This window comes from Equus caballus, chromosome 10, assembly GCF_041296265.1.
Source record: "Equus caballus isolate H_3958 breed thoroughbred chromosome 10, TB-T2T, whole genome shotgun sequence".
Lineage (NCBI taxonomy): Eukaryota > Metazoa > Chordata > Mammalia > Perissodactyla > Equidae > Equus > Equus caballus.
The window spans coordinates 9,998,687-10,011,237 of NC_091693.1; positions in this window are offsets into that span (position 1 = coordinate 9,998,687).

Consider the following 12,551-nt stretch of genomic DNA (forward strand, 5'->3'; position numbering starts at 1 on the left):
AAATAGGTTACAAAATTCATAGACCCGAGTGAGCCACAGTGATTTACCAAAGAAGATTTATAGTGATGGGTAGAAAAGAGGTACTTACGGATTCGCTTATCATTCGGCCCCCCACCCCCTACAGTCCAGGGCCGTCTCTTCAGGCTCTTTATCACCAGATGTGCCATTTCTGGCTCATTTCATAGCTCTCATCACAAGAAACAGGCAGCAATGCCATGATTACTCACTGTCCTCTTTTCCTCTCCTGATCCCTGATGCCATTTATCTAACTCCAGCTACATTGTTACTTGGGACACTGTCCCATCCATCGTGCCATCACGGACACTGGCCTCTGATGACTCGCTCAAAGATTTTACTGGGCTTCATTGACGCTGACCACAAATGCAAATCTTAACCAGAGAATGCAGGAAAATGTGAGCGAGAATTTTTCTGGTCGTGTTAAATGGTCGTGTTTGGAATTTCGTAGCGCGAATGTGGAACCCATCTTGCGACCAGGTCTTTCTCACACTCTTTAGGCCATAATCTTTGCCTCACGTCCGCCCCACCTCTGGCATGGCTGAAGGCTGACCTAGGGGAGCTTCTTGTCTCCCGTCGCTGGAAGGGACCATGGCGTCGTGGGATCATGGTCTCGATGGCCCTGGGAGGAAAGAGGTCTGACCACTTGCTGATTAAGGAGAAGGGACTGGCCAGTCCTTTAAGAGCCTTGTGCCTCCCCCTGGCAGCTGGAGTTATAGGCCATGAGTAATAGTTTCTGTGGTAGAAATAAGAGGATCTTCACAGACAGCAGAGGAAGTAGGGAACTCCCACCTGAAGAGACATGGACTTATCGTAAATACAAATTTACTCACTAGTTAACCTCAGTCTTGAAAATGGGAAAGGGGCCGGCCCAGTGGTGCAGCGGTTAAGTGCGCAAGTTCTGCTTCGGCTGCCTGGGGTTCACCGGTTTGGATCCTGGGTGTGGACATGGCACCGCTTGGCATGCCATGCTATGGCAGACATCCCACATATAAAGTAGAGGAAGATGGGCACGGATGTTAGCTCAGGGCCAGTCTTTCTCAATAAAAAGGGGAGGATTGTCAGCAGATGTTAGCTCAGGGCTAATCTTCCTCAAAAAAAAAAAGAAAGAAAGAAAGAAAGAAAGAAAATAGGGGAAAACACACTTCTTGGATAATAGGCTACTTAGGTCAGAAGAAGCAAAATATATCCTGAATGTTTATGATCCATATTTTGATCAAGAAGCATCTGGCGGATTTCGATGATGCTTTATTTAGACTTGTAAAGAAAGAACGCAGATTTTTCTTTCCTATGTCAACCCAGTTCTCTCTCCTGTGTCTCTCCCGTGTTCCTCCTGTACTTCTCATACAGAACACTCACAACACTTCTCGTCGCCAAGTGTGTGGAGGTTTTCCCCACAGCAAGCAATTCTCTGCCACACTAGCTGTGTGTCCCACCTGGAGACAGTGCCAGATCCCACAGGTAAAGGGCTCAGTCCCACGCTACTGCTCCTACCCTACTTCAGATGCCAATGGCAAGTAGTGGGTCCCAGGTTACCCACAATTCTGTCTGAATTGGCTACAAATCAGAGGGTCCCATGACCTCAGGTTCAATTAATTGGCTAGCGTGGCTCACAGAACTCAGGGAAACACTGATGTTTACCAGTTTATTAAAGGTTATGATAAAGGATACAGATGAACAGCCAGATGAAGAGATACACAGGGCGAGGTGGGGAGGGTCCCCAGCACAGGAGCTTTTGTCCCCATGGAGCGGGGATGCGTCACCCTCCAAGTGTCGCTGTGCCGCCATCCTGGAAGCTCCTTGGACGCTGGACTCTGGGGATTTCCCGGAGGCTTCCTCACGTAGGCACGAGCAGTTATTCACTGCATTCCAGCCCCTCTCCCCTCCCTGGAGGACGAGGGTGGGGCTGAAAATTCCAAGCTTGTAATCCTGGCTGGTCTCCCTGGTGACCAGAGTCCCTCCAGGAGCCACCCAGAGCCACCTGATGCTCCCAGTGCTCCTATCACGTAGGAATTTACAAGGGTTTCAGGAGCCCCGTGTCGGGAACTGTGGGCAGAGACCAATATATGTTTTCTATTATCTCACGGACTGTACGTTATTGTGTTTTAAGTAATAAAATTTAACCCTCCTCTGTGTGGTTTTAAAAAAAAGCCCTCGGAGGAGAGAGCGAAGACTAGCTGACTCTTGGCCTAGAAGTGGGAGGGAGTGGCTGCTGTTCCCACCCCGCCCCGGGGTGCTGTGGACAGGAGGGAGCAGGGCCATGAGAACTGATGCACGGACCCACCTCCTCGGCTCCAGCCCAAGGGGTGGTGGGCAGTTGACGACCCAGAGCCCTGGACTCGTCCCGTGTCTCAGGAAGCAAGTCCGAGGCGTCTCAAGTCAGCACTCCAGTGCTGTCCTGGCGGCCAGCCAGCGGGAGCCACCCGCTGCCAGGCTGCTCTCCTGGAACTGGGGTCCAACCGCGGGAGGGATGACCCCATTAGGGCCGGCGTCTTGGAGTTCCGGCCGGCCCCATGCACACAGGAGTGGTGATCTGGGTGGAGAAAGAGCTTTGGAGAGCGCCCTAAAGGGGAGAAACAGGATGGGACCAACACGGGTCCTGATCTAAAGCCAGGGTCCCCTGTCCAGACAGCACGGCAGCCCTGGCTTCGAGAATTTCCGGGACAGTATTACAAATGGCAGTGCCCCCACTTCCTGGTGGGAGGACGCTCCTGATAGGGTGTGAGAGAAACAGAAAATCCAAGCGGACTCCACAGTTTCTGGTCCAAGAACGAAAGAGACTGTGCTGCTCTTTACAGAGATGGGAGGAAGCTGGTGGGGAAATCAGGACTCAATTTTGGGGAAACTGAGGCTCAGAAAAGTTAACCCAAAGGTGCAGAGTGAGGGTGTGAACTATCGTGTCTCGTCACCCCTGGCGACACCGCCTACCCCAGCCCCACGGGAGGAACCGTTTCAAAGCATTTACGATGCACCAAGCTTAATGCTGCTCCCGGCTGGGCTCGTGAATGATCCCAGTAAGTCTTCCCAACAATGGGCATTCTGATCCCTTTTAGGGGGAACAAAAGGAGGCTCAGAGACACCTTGCGCAAGGCCTCAGACTGAGGAGGCGGCAGAGCTCTGTCGGCCTTGAGACCAAGCCCATGCATGTGCTCACAGAACATTTCTCTCCCTCCCGTCCGGGGCCAGGTTTTCCCCAGGCCCCCTCCTCCCCTGTCCGTCCTCCCTCAGGGAATCGAGGAGCTGAGGGGCCTCATCTTTGCCTCCCAGGGGCCACAGCACCTCATTCCTGCTGTTTTATTTGCATTGTTTGGACCCAGCTGGCGCCATGCAGCCTGGGTGTCGCTGGCTCAGCAAGGGCCCCAGGCAGGGGCTGGTGGGAGAGGTGCTCAAAGGAAGGCACCATTCAGCCTGGGACGCTGAGAAACAGTCATGGTGGGCCTGTCCTCAGTCCCGGGACTCGGGAGCACCCGGAAGCATGGTCCCTGCCGTGCCGGCACAGGCGACCTCCCTGTGGACCACACCCCAGACCTGCCAGGGGCCCAGGGCAAGTATTCCACTCTGCATTCTCTCACACCCACAACCAGGCTCTCAGCTAACTGTGCGGGCTCCAACTTCATGAAATCCATCCAGAACCTGCCCCCTTCTCTCCCACCCTGGTCCCGTCCACCCTCATCTCCTGCCTGGACCACTGAAGTAACCCCTCCACGGTCTCCTGCTCCCCGCCCCCCCCCCCCCCGCCCTCCGTCTGTTCCCACAGCCAGAGGGACGCTGTGAACACCTGCATCGGACCACGTCCATCGTCTGCTCAGAGCCCTTTGGGGGTGCCACCCTGCTCTGAGTAAAGGGCAGAGCCCTCACCGTGGCCCCCGAGGCCCCACATGACCTGCCCCCATCGCCTCTCTGACCCCGTGGCCTCCCACCTGCCCCCTTCCTCACCCTGCTCCACCCCTCACGCCTTCTTGCTATTCCATGACCACATCAAGCGTATTCTACCTCAGGACCTTGGTACTGGTTGTTCCCTCTGGTGGAATACTTTCCCCCAGGTTTCCCCATGGCTCCCTCCCTCCTTTCCTTCCAGTCTTTGCTCAGCTGTCACCTTCTCAGCCAGACCTCCCCTGCCCACCACACTATATTCCCACCCCACCCTTTCTATGCCCCTGACCCTGCTCTGGTTTTCTTGGAAGCCTTCCATAGGCTTCTCCACCAGCTCCCCTTCATGGTCTCACTCATCCAGCTACTGGACAGCCACCTTCCCAGACTTCCCTGGGCGTTCCGACCTGCCCCCTGGCCAGTGCTCCGGGACGGCCGGTCAACTTGGTGACTTAAAGCAGAAATTTATTCTCTCACTGTTCTGGAGGCCAGAAGTCCAAAATTGGCATGACTGTGCGAGAGTCAAGGAATCGGGGCTGCATTCCTTCCGGAGGATCTAAGGGAGAATTCATTCCAGCTTCTGGGGGCTGCCAGCACTCCTCGGCTCATGGCCGCATCACTCTCATCTCTGCCTCCATGGTCGCATTGCCTCCTCCCCTCTGTGTGTGACCTCCCTCTGCCTCTCATTTATAAGGACATCTGTGATGGCATTTAGGGCCCACCAGGGTAATCCAAGGTAATCGCCCCATCACACAACCCTCATCTTCATCATGTCCTTTTTCCCTTGGTAGGGAAAGAAAAATACGGTTCCCCTACCTTTCTCAGTTCTTAGCTAAGACCCCCTGTAATAAAAGACAGATTAACCAGAGAAAACCAAACAGAAGCTTATTAACATGCATACGCGGGAGAGACCCAGGGAAACTGAGTAACTCCCGGAAATGGCCCAAGCCACCACCTTAAATCTTCAGGTAAAGACTAAAGAAGGATGTTAGGGGAATGCCAGTTAAAGGAGGTGACCAGGAAAAGCAGAGTAAACAACTGAAAAATTGTTTGTAGATTTACGTCGCTGCCGTTCCCATTGATAAGATTCTCTTACGACTGAGAGTCTCCCTTCTCGTCCTGGAACAGAGAGGGAGATGCTCTTAGCAAAGGAGATTTCCTTCACGAGCGTAAATGTCCCTCACGAAAGGGTAACAGAGCTTCCTGCGTTCTTAGAAGTCGTCGGCTCAAATAACCCTTCTGCCAAAGAGGCATGTTTTGGGTGGCGCTTTCTGCTCCCCTTCACACAGAGGGCGACATTCATGGGTTTGGGACCTGGATGTGTTTGGATCCTGACTGATGGCTATTGGTGCTGAAAGTGGTTCCGGGAGAACGGACCCTTAGGGATGGGGGTCTGGAACTGATTCTCCGATCTGTTGGGTTTAAAGACGTCATCGACCCTATTGCCGTGGTAAAGGGGTGCTGGCAGTTCACCACACACAAGCAAAACAGTTACTTAAATTGTCACCTGCGGTCACCTATTCACAGGGTCAGCTCCATCCCACATCGGTCTCCTTGTTGATCAAGGATGGTGGCCATTGTCAACTGGGGCTGTCTGCTTCCTGGTTCTTATTCCTATTGTCTCCCTGAGGCTCCTCTGAAGTGCAGGGGCCTCTTCATCACAGAGCAAATGCTCCTGGTCCCTCCTGGGCTAGATGGCAGAGTGGGTACTGAGGAGCCCTGACACGTCCACCTCAGCGGGGACCCGATGTAACCTACCGGCATATGGAAAAGCCTGAGGCGGACGTGGACATTGACCCCCGGATGTAAGTGTGGTCACACTGTGAGGCCTCCCCATATCCATTCAATTCCTTTTCTTTGGAGGAGCCCGCAAGGATCTGCAAGGAGACGGGCGTATGCTCTCAGATCTGTCTCCTTGATCCAGAACTTGGGGCAAGATTTATGGGATGAAGGGTACAGTGGTCTGCAGTGTGGAGACAGATGATTGGAGGTGAGGAGAAGGGAGGTAGTTGATGATCTGTGCTAGGGTAGGCACACTTCATGGCTCTTCATAGGATGCACGTTCACAAAATGGTGACATTACCATGATACAAGGGTGGAGTTTTCCGCCCCTTGATGTCAAAAGAGTCACTTATTGGGCATTTGCACATTCTCAGTGGATGGGTTGGTGGTCTCAACCAGACTGAACTGGACAAGGATTTGTTTCTCAGTTCCTGAGAAACCACTCTTTTTTTTTCGGTGAGGAAGATTGGCCCTGAGCTAACATCTGTTGCCAATTTCCCCCCCTTTTTTTTTCTCCTCAAAGCCCCAGTACATAGCTGTATATCCTAGCTGTAAGTCATTCTAGTTCTTCTATGTGGGATGCCTCCACAGCATGGCTTGGTGAGCAATGTGTAGGTCTGTGCCCGAACCAGCGAACCCTGGGCCATTGAAGCGGAGTGCATGAACTTAACCATTCGGCCGCAGGGCTGGCCCCCGAGGAAGCATTCTTAATTACTCTGTTGATAAGATGGGGTCAGTTGAACCAGTCCTAGAGGCCCCTGGTTACAGGAGGAGGAAGAAGGGTTCATTGAAGCTCATCCGTGTGCTTCTAATCCTGCCAGAGAGAAGCCTGCATTTTGGAGAGTAAGTTCAATTTGGGGAGCGTTGGGAAGCCCACTATGGACACCTGTCTAAGCCGTGCCCACAAGCAGATCTTTTGATTTCTGTCTGTGTGGTTCCTGGGTCTACTTATCAAACTCAGCTGGGAAACAGGGTGGCAGGGTGGCGAATGGAGGAGAGCTAGTGCTCTGTAGCCCGACTGCCTGGGTTCAAATCCAGCCTCCACCACTGACTAGCTGGGAGACCAGATATTCATGCCATTCAGTCTGTGACCTCAGTTTCTCCATGTCTATAATGGGGATGGTGACACTACTATAGGGGGCAGAATTTGCTGCCCCAAAATAAGTCTCTTTGGCATAAGGATTATTTTAGGCTGGTTATTTTTTAAGAAACAGTAGACATAGTGATACCGGCTGAACACAAGGTTGACATAAAGGAAGCCATATTGTAGAAAAGAAACCATATTGTAACTTTGAATGACCTCTGACTAACTAACCCAGGCATGCTCTGTAGATTGTGTGGCCCCTCCCAGCTGCTTTAAGATGATAGCTTTGTTCTTTTGAGTTCCTTAGGAATGTGATGACCTCTGGGCAGAGAGCCTGTACTGATAGCCATCATCAATGACAACTGAAAGATCAGGGTACAGGGCACTGCTCCATTCTCTGATGCATATCCAGTAAAACAAAGGACTATCAGGAACTGGGACCAGATGTCTGCCCCTCCCAGAGACCAGCCGCCTCCCCTACCTGGAGACTGGCCCCATATATAACTGGCCTGTAGTCTTTGGTCTGGGAGATGGTTCTTTCGGACATTACTCAGCCATCTTCCCCCTTGCTAGCAAGCTGTAATAAAGTCCTTTCCCTCCTACCACCATGCCTCCTGACTATTGGCATGTCTTGCAGTGAGCAGACACCCTTGCAGTGAGAGTTACCCTTGGGCAGTAACAATGGGAGAAGCTCTGAAAACCCAGCAGAAGTTACCCTTTGTAAGAAACATTTACACGTATAAGAGAAATTTCCATTTGTAAGGGTGTCTCACTCACTGTACCAGGAAGAGGAGATGATTCAGTCTCTAAAACTCTTATCAATGGAGTAGACGATGATTTTAAATCTGCATAATAACCTTGTTCTTGTTTACTGTGCTTTTCTTGGTAAACTCCCATAACTGACTCCCCACTGCCACCAACTTCTTCCATCTTTAGCTGAAGGTGGTATTTAAGGTGGTGGCTTTGGCCGTTTTGGAGAGTTATCCAGTTTTCCTAGGTTTCTCCCATGTACACATGTTGCAGGGGAGGAAAAACTATTCTGTTCCTCCTAAGAATTAAATTGACATGAGACAGGATAACAGGAGAAAATCAAACAAAGTTTAATAACATGTATATATGAGAGAAACCTGGGAAAACTGAGTAACTCACCAAAATGGCGGAAGCCACTACCTTAAATACCATCTTCAGCTAAAGACAAAGGAGGATGTTGGAGGTAGTGGTTTGGGACTTCACAGGGGAAGAGGGCAATTCCCATGGAGATAGAAAGGCAAATGTTTGGTAACAAATGTTTGCTGGGCCATCTATAGACAATGCGACCTGAGAGACAGAACTTTGATAAAAATGGACTTAGCAAAGATGTTCCCAGTCTATCATACCCAGAGTTATCTATGGCGATAGCTCCTCCTGGAGCAGGCCGTCAATTTTAAATTCTTTTAGGCAGTTAGGGGAAAAGTCATAGTTTCTTTTTGAGTCTTTCATTAAAAATAATCAAGTCAAGGGGCCAACCCCACGGCTGAGTGGTTAAGTTCGCGTGCTCAGCTTCAGCGGCCCAGGGTTTCACCGATTTGGATCCTGGGCGTTGACATGGCACCGCTCATCAGGCCATGCTGAGGTGGTGTCCCACATGCCACAACTAGAAGGACCTACAACTAGAATATACAGCTACGTATTGGGCAGCTTTGGGGAGAAGAAAGAAAAAAAAAGGATTAGCAACAGATGTTAGCTCAGGTGACTATCTTAAAAAAAAACAATCAAGTCAGAGAGACACATTTTGGGGTGGCAAATTCTGATCCCTCACAATGTTGTTAAACTTGTTTGTTTTTCTCCTGTTAATCTGTCTTATGTCAATTTAATTATTGGGCCAGCCAAAGAGCCTAGAAGGGTAGAGGAAAATTCTTCCCGGCTACACTACCTACCTCATAGTGTTGTGGTGAGGAGCAAATGAGCTAATATGGGGTGTTTCATTGACCTAAGGGATTGGGATGGGAGTTAAAATAAATGGTCTGTCATGGTTTAATTAGAAGCATTTTTTCTAAGATGCCTCTTACACACAGAGCATCTTAGGGTTGAAATAAGGTGTACGGAAAGGCTAAGAATAGTGCCTGTAGCACAGAAAGTGCCAGATAACTGTTAATCGTATTATTTCTTTTTTCTTGTTTTTCTTTTTGTGAGGAAGATTGGCCTTGAGCTAATATCTGTGCCAATCTTCCTCTATTTTATGTGGGACGCTACCACAGAGCAGCTTGACGATTGGTGCTAGGTCCGTGCCCAGGATCCAAACCTGTGAATCCCGGGCCACTGAAGCGGAGTGCAAATTTAACTACTATGCCACTGGGCCGGCCCCTCAGTATTACTCCTTTAGCTCTTCCTGAACACCCCAACAGCACCCTCCCCACTCTTGAGGGAGGGTTCCCCAGGAAGACACCAGTTCTCTCTCTGTCACTATGTCTGTCTCTGTCTGTCTGTCTCCCTCCCTCTCTCCTACTGAACTCAAACAAGGAGGCATGTTGCATTGGCACTGGCAGCCTTCCCGCCATGTGAGGATGAAGCTGAAGGTAGAGACCACAGGGCAGAGAAGCAGGAACCTGGGACCCCGAGGACATTGCTGACCATCTGGACGGACCAACAAATCTCTGTGTGTTTCCTGTTACTTGCAGCCCAAAACATTCACATATGGAGTTCGTGTGTGTGTGTGTGTGTGTGTGTGAAGGTATGAGTGTGTGTGCATGTGTGTGTGTGTGTGTGTGTGTAAATGTTTCCCCAAAGGATTGGTGGGTTCTGAGAGTTCTGAATACAGGCTGTTTTTACTAGTGGTGTTTTTGACCTCTCTCCTGCTCCTGAGCCCCTAAGAGAGCATCCTCTTCAGCAGATCTCTTTCCCCACCCTACACTGCAGAGGTCTGGGAAGCTCAGCTCAAGACCCTGATGGATGGGTGGCTCCAAGATGTTGTTCAAAGATGCTCCGAGGTGCCCAATGCCCCATCTCCCCAACACCATTGACACAAGAGCAAACACTTCTGTCTCCCATCTTGTTACCTCCCCTGAGACACCCAGCCAATCACCCCTGTCTTCTCTCCTCCATCTTGGGGCCAGTTTCCCACCCTTGACAAAACAATCTCTCTGGAAACGCATTCGTTTCCTCTCAGAACAGCATCTCCCAAAGAGTTGAACATGCTAGCGAGATTTTAGGTGGCACAGAATGAACCTTTGTTATGTAAACAGCTCCATATCGTCTTTGAAAAAGTATTAAGCAATATTGATTTTCCCTTGAAAGTAGTGATAGTTACCTTTTAAACTAAATTAGTCTAAAAATGATTTAAAGAAAAATATTAAGTGAATAATGGTCCAAGTAGTCCTTGAATATGGCTAAAAATCTCAACTGGTTCACAAGCCACTGAGGTTTGGTTTGGAAAACTTGGTCTCAGAGAAACCCAGCACTGTTTCTCCTTCAGGTGACGGCCCCAGTTTGTGTGGCTTGGGCCTGAGATCCACCCTTCTTCTTTCTTGGGTCTTCTGGTCATATGCATGGTGTCCAGCACCTAGCTGGCCAAAGTGAGGGATAATGGTTGTCACCAAGCCCCTGTATCTCTCTGTTAGAAGCCTTCAGAGAGATTACATTTACAGTGATGCAAAGTAAGCTGAGACTCTTAGGAAACCTCTGCTGAAGTGGCAGAGTGGGTAATGCCCACACTCATGTTTCTTTCTTTTTTTTTTTCTGGTGAGGAAGATTGGCCCCAAGCTAACATCTGTTGTCAATCTTCCTCTTTTTGCTTGAGGAAGGTTGTCCCTGAGCTAACATCTGTGCCAACCTTCCTCTATTTTGTATGTGGGACGCTGCCACAGCATGGCTTGATGAGCAGTGTGCAGGTCTGCGCCTGGGATCTGTGAACTCCAAGCCGCTGAAGTGGAGCATGCGAACATAACCACTACACCACTGGGCTGGGCCCCGCACTCGTGTTTCTTAATGCTCCTGGGTGGGTGGGGTTGGGGCCAGGGACTATGGAGGGTTGGGTTAAGCTGTGGAAAGGGAGAGACCTGAGTTCAAGTCCAGGCTTCACCACATACTAGCCATGTGATATGACAAGCTACTTGTCAATGCAAATAATCCATAATCAATATATATATATCACAATTTGGGGTGAGTTTATGATATGAGCCAGGTCTGAGGACTATAGCGCTGGTGGCTTCCTTCCACAAGGAAGGAAGTGCACCAAAGAAGCAGGTGTACAGAGTGGTTATACCCCGTCTTGGAACAAAGAGCACATATCACATACGACAGGAATGTCCCTTTTACAGTAGTCACGGGATCGCTCAACACAGCAGGTTGGTGGTCACAAAGTGAGCACAGCAGGTTGTTAATCAATCCTTAGGTTCCAGGAAGAGATGCTTATCTTTAGAGAAATGCCAATGCTGAGGGAAGGTACATCCCTATCTTTAATGGCATCATTCTTGGCTTTGGGACATTGTAAATGTTAAAGCAGATGGACAACGCATGCTCAAGAGGCCACAGCAGGCCTTTCCGGAAAAACAAGGTCGGGCTGAATTAGTTTTAAACCAAATGGCTTCCTCACATTCTGCAATATATCCAATTGCTTGTCAGATAAGCTGGGGATAGAGATGTAACCGTGGGCCCTCCAGGACCAGCTCAACGGACCTCATCTTACCAGCAGGGTGATTGAAGTGGTTTTTCAGGAACTGAGACCCCTTGACTGGTTCAGGCTGGTTGAGACAACCAACCCACCAAGTGGGCCTGTGCAAACACTCAACAAGTGACCTTTTTGACGTCAAGGAGCTGAAAACTTCACCCTCAGAGCATGGTCATGCCGCCATTTTGTGAACATGCGTCCGATGAAGAGGTATGAAGCTGGACTATGCTTGTGCAGATGATCAATGACCTCCCTTCTCATCATCTATCCCCACATTCAGACCACCTTGCCCCCATCCCGTAAATATCCCTGAGTCCCCATTTTCAGGGAGGTGGATCTGAGACTGATTCCCCCACCTCCTCGCTCAGCGGCCTTGTGATTAAATCCTTTCTCTTTGCAAACTCGTCATCTCAGCGGCATCATTGTGCAGTGGGCAAAACAAATCTGGTTTGGTAACAAGACCGTCAGGGAAATTTGAGATAGACAACATAGAAAATATTATGGACTTAGGTGCAATAATAGGAGCTCAGTAGATAGGAGAATGACTGGGTTCTTAGGAGAGGTGTGCTTAAGTATGTAGGGTGAATAGTCTCCATGTCTGCAACTTACCCTCAGATGGCTCTGGAAAAAATAAGGGCAAAGCAAACATGGTAAATTATTAACAATTATTAAATCTGGATGGAAGCCATAGGTGATGTTGATGCAAATAACCTATAATCAATCTGTAAATCAAAATTGGGGTGAGTTTATTATGAGCCAGGTCTGAGGACTATAGCCCAGGGCCTTCCTTCCCCAGGGAAGATGTGTACAGAATGGTCACATACCATCTTGGAACAAAGAGCATACGTCACATATGATAGGAATGTTCCTCCTGCAATAGTCACGAGATTGCTTTGCTGGCACAGCATATGGGTGGTCACAAGGTGAGTGGTCACAGGGTGAGCATAGCAGGTCAGTAATTAATCCTTAGTTTAGGGAGAGATGCTTATCCTAAAGGAAATGCCAATATGGGACAGGTTACATCCTTGTCTTTAGGGGCATCATTCTTGTCTTTGGGACATTGTGAATACTTAAAGCAGATGGACAATGCATGTTCAACACGCCACCTCTGGCCCTTTTGGAAAAAACAAGGTCAGGCCAAATTAGTTTTATACC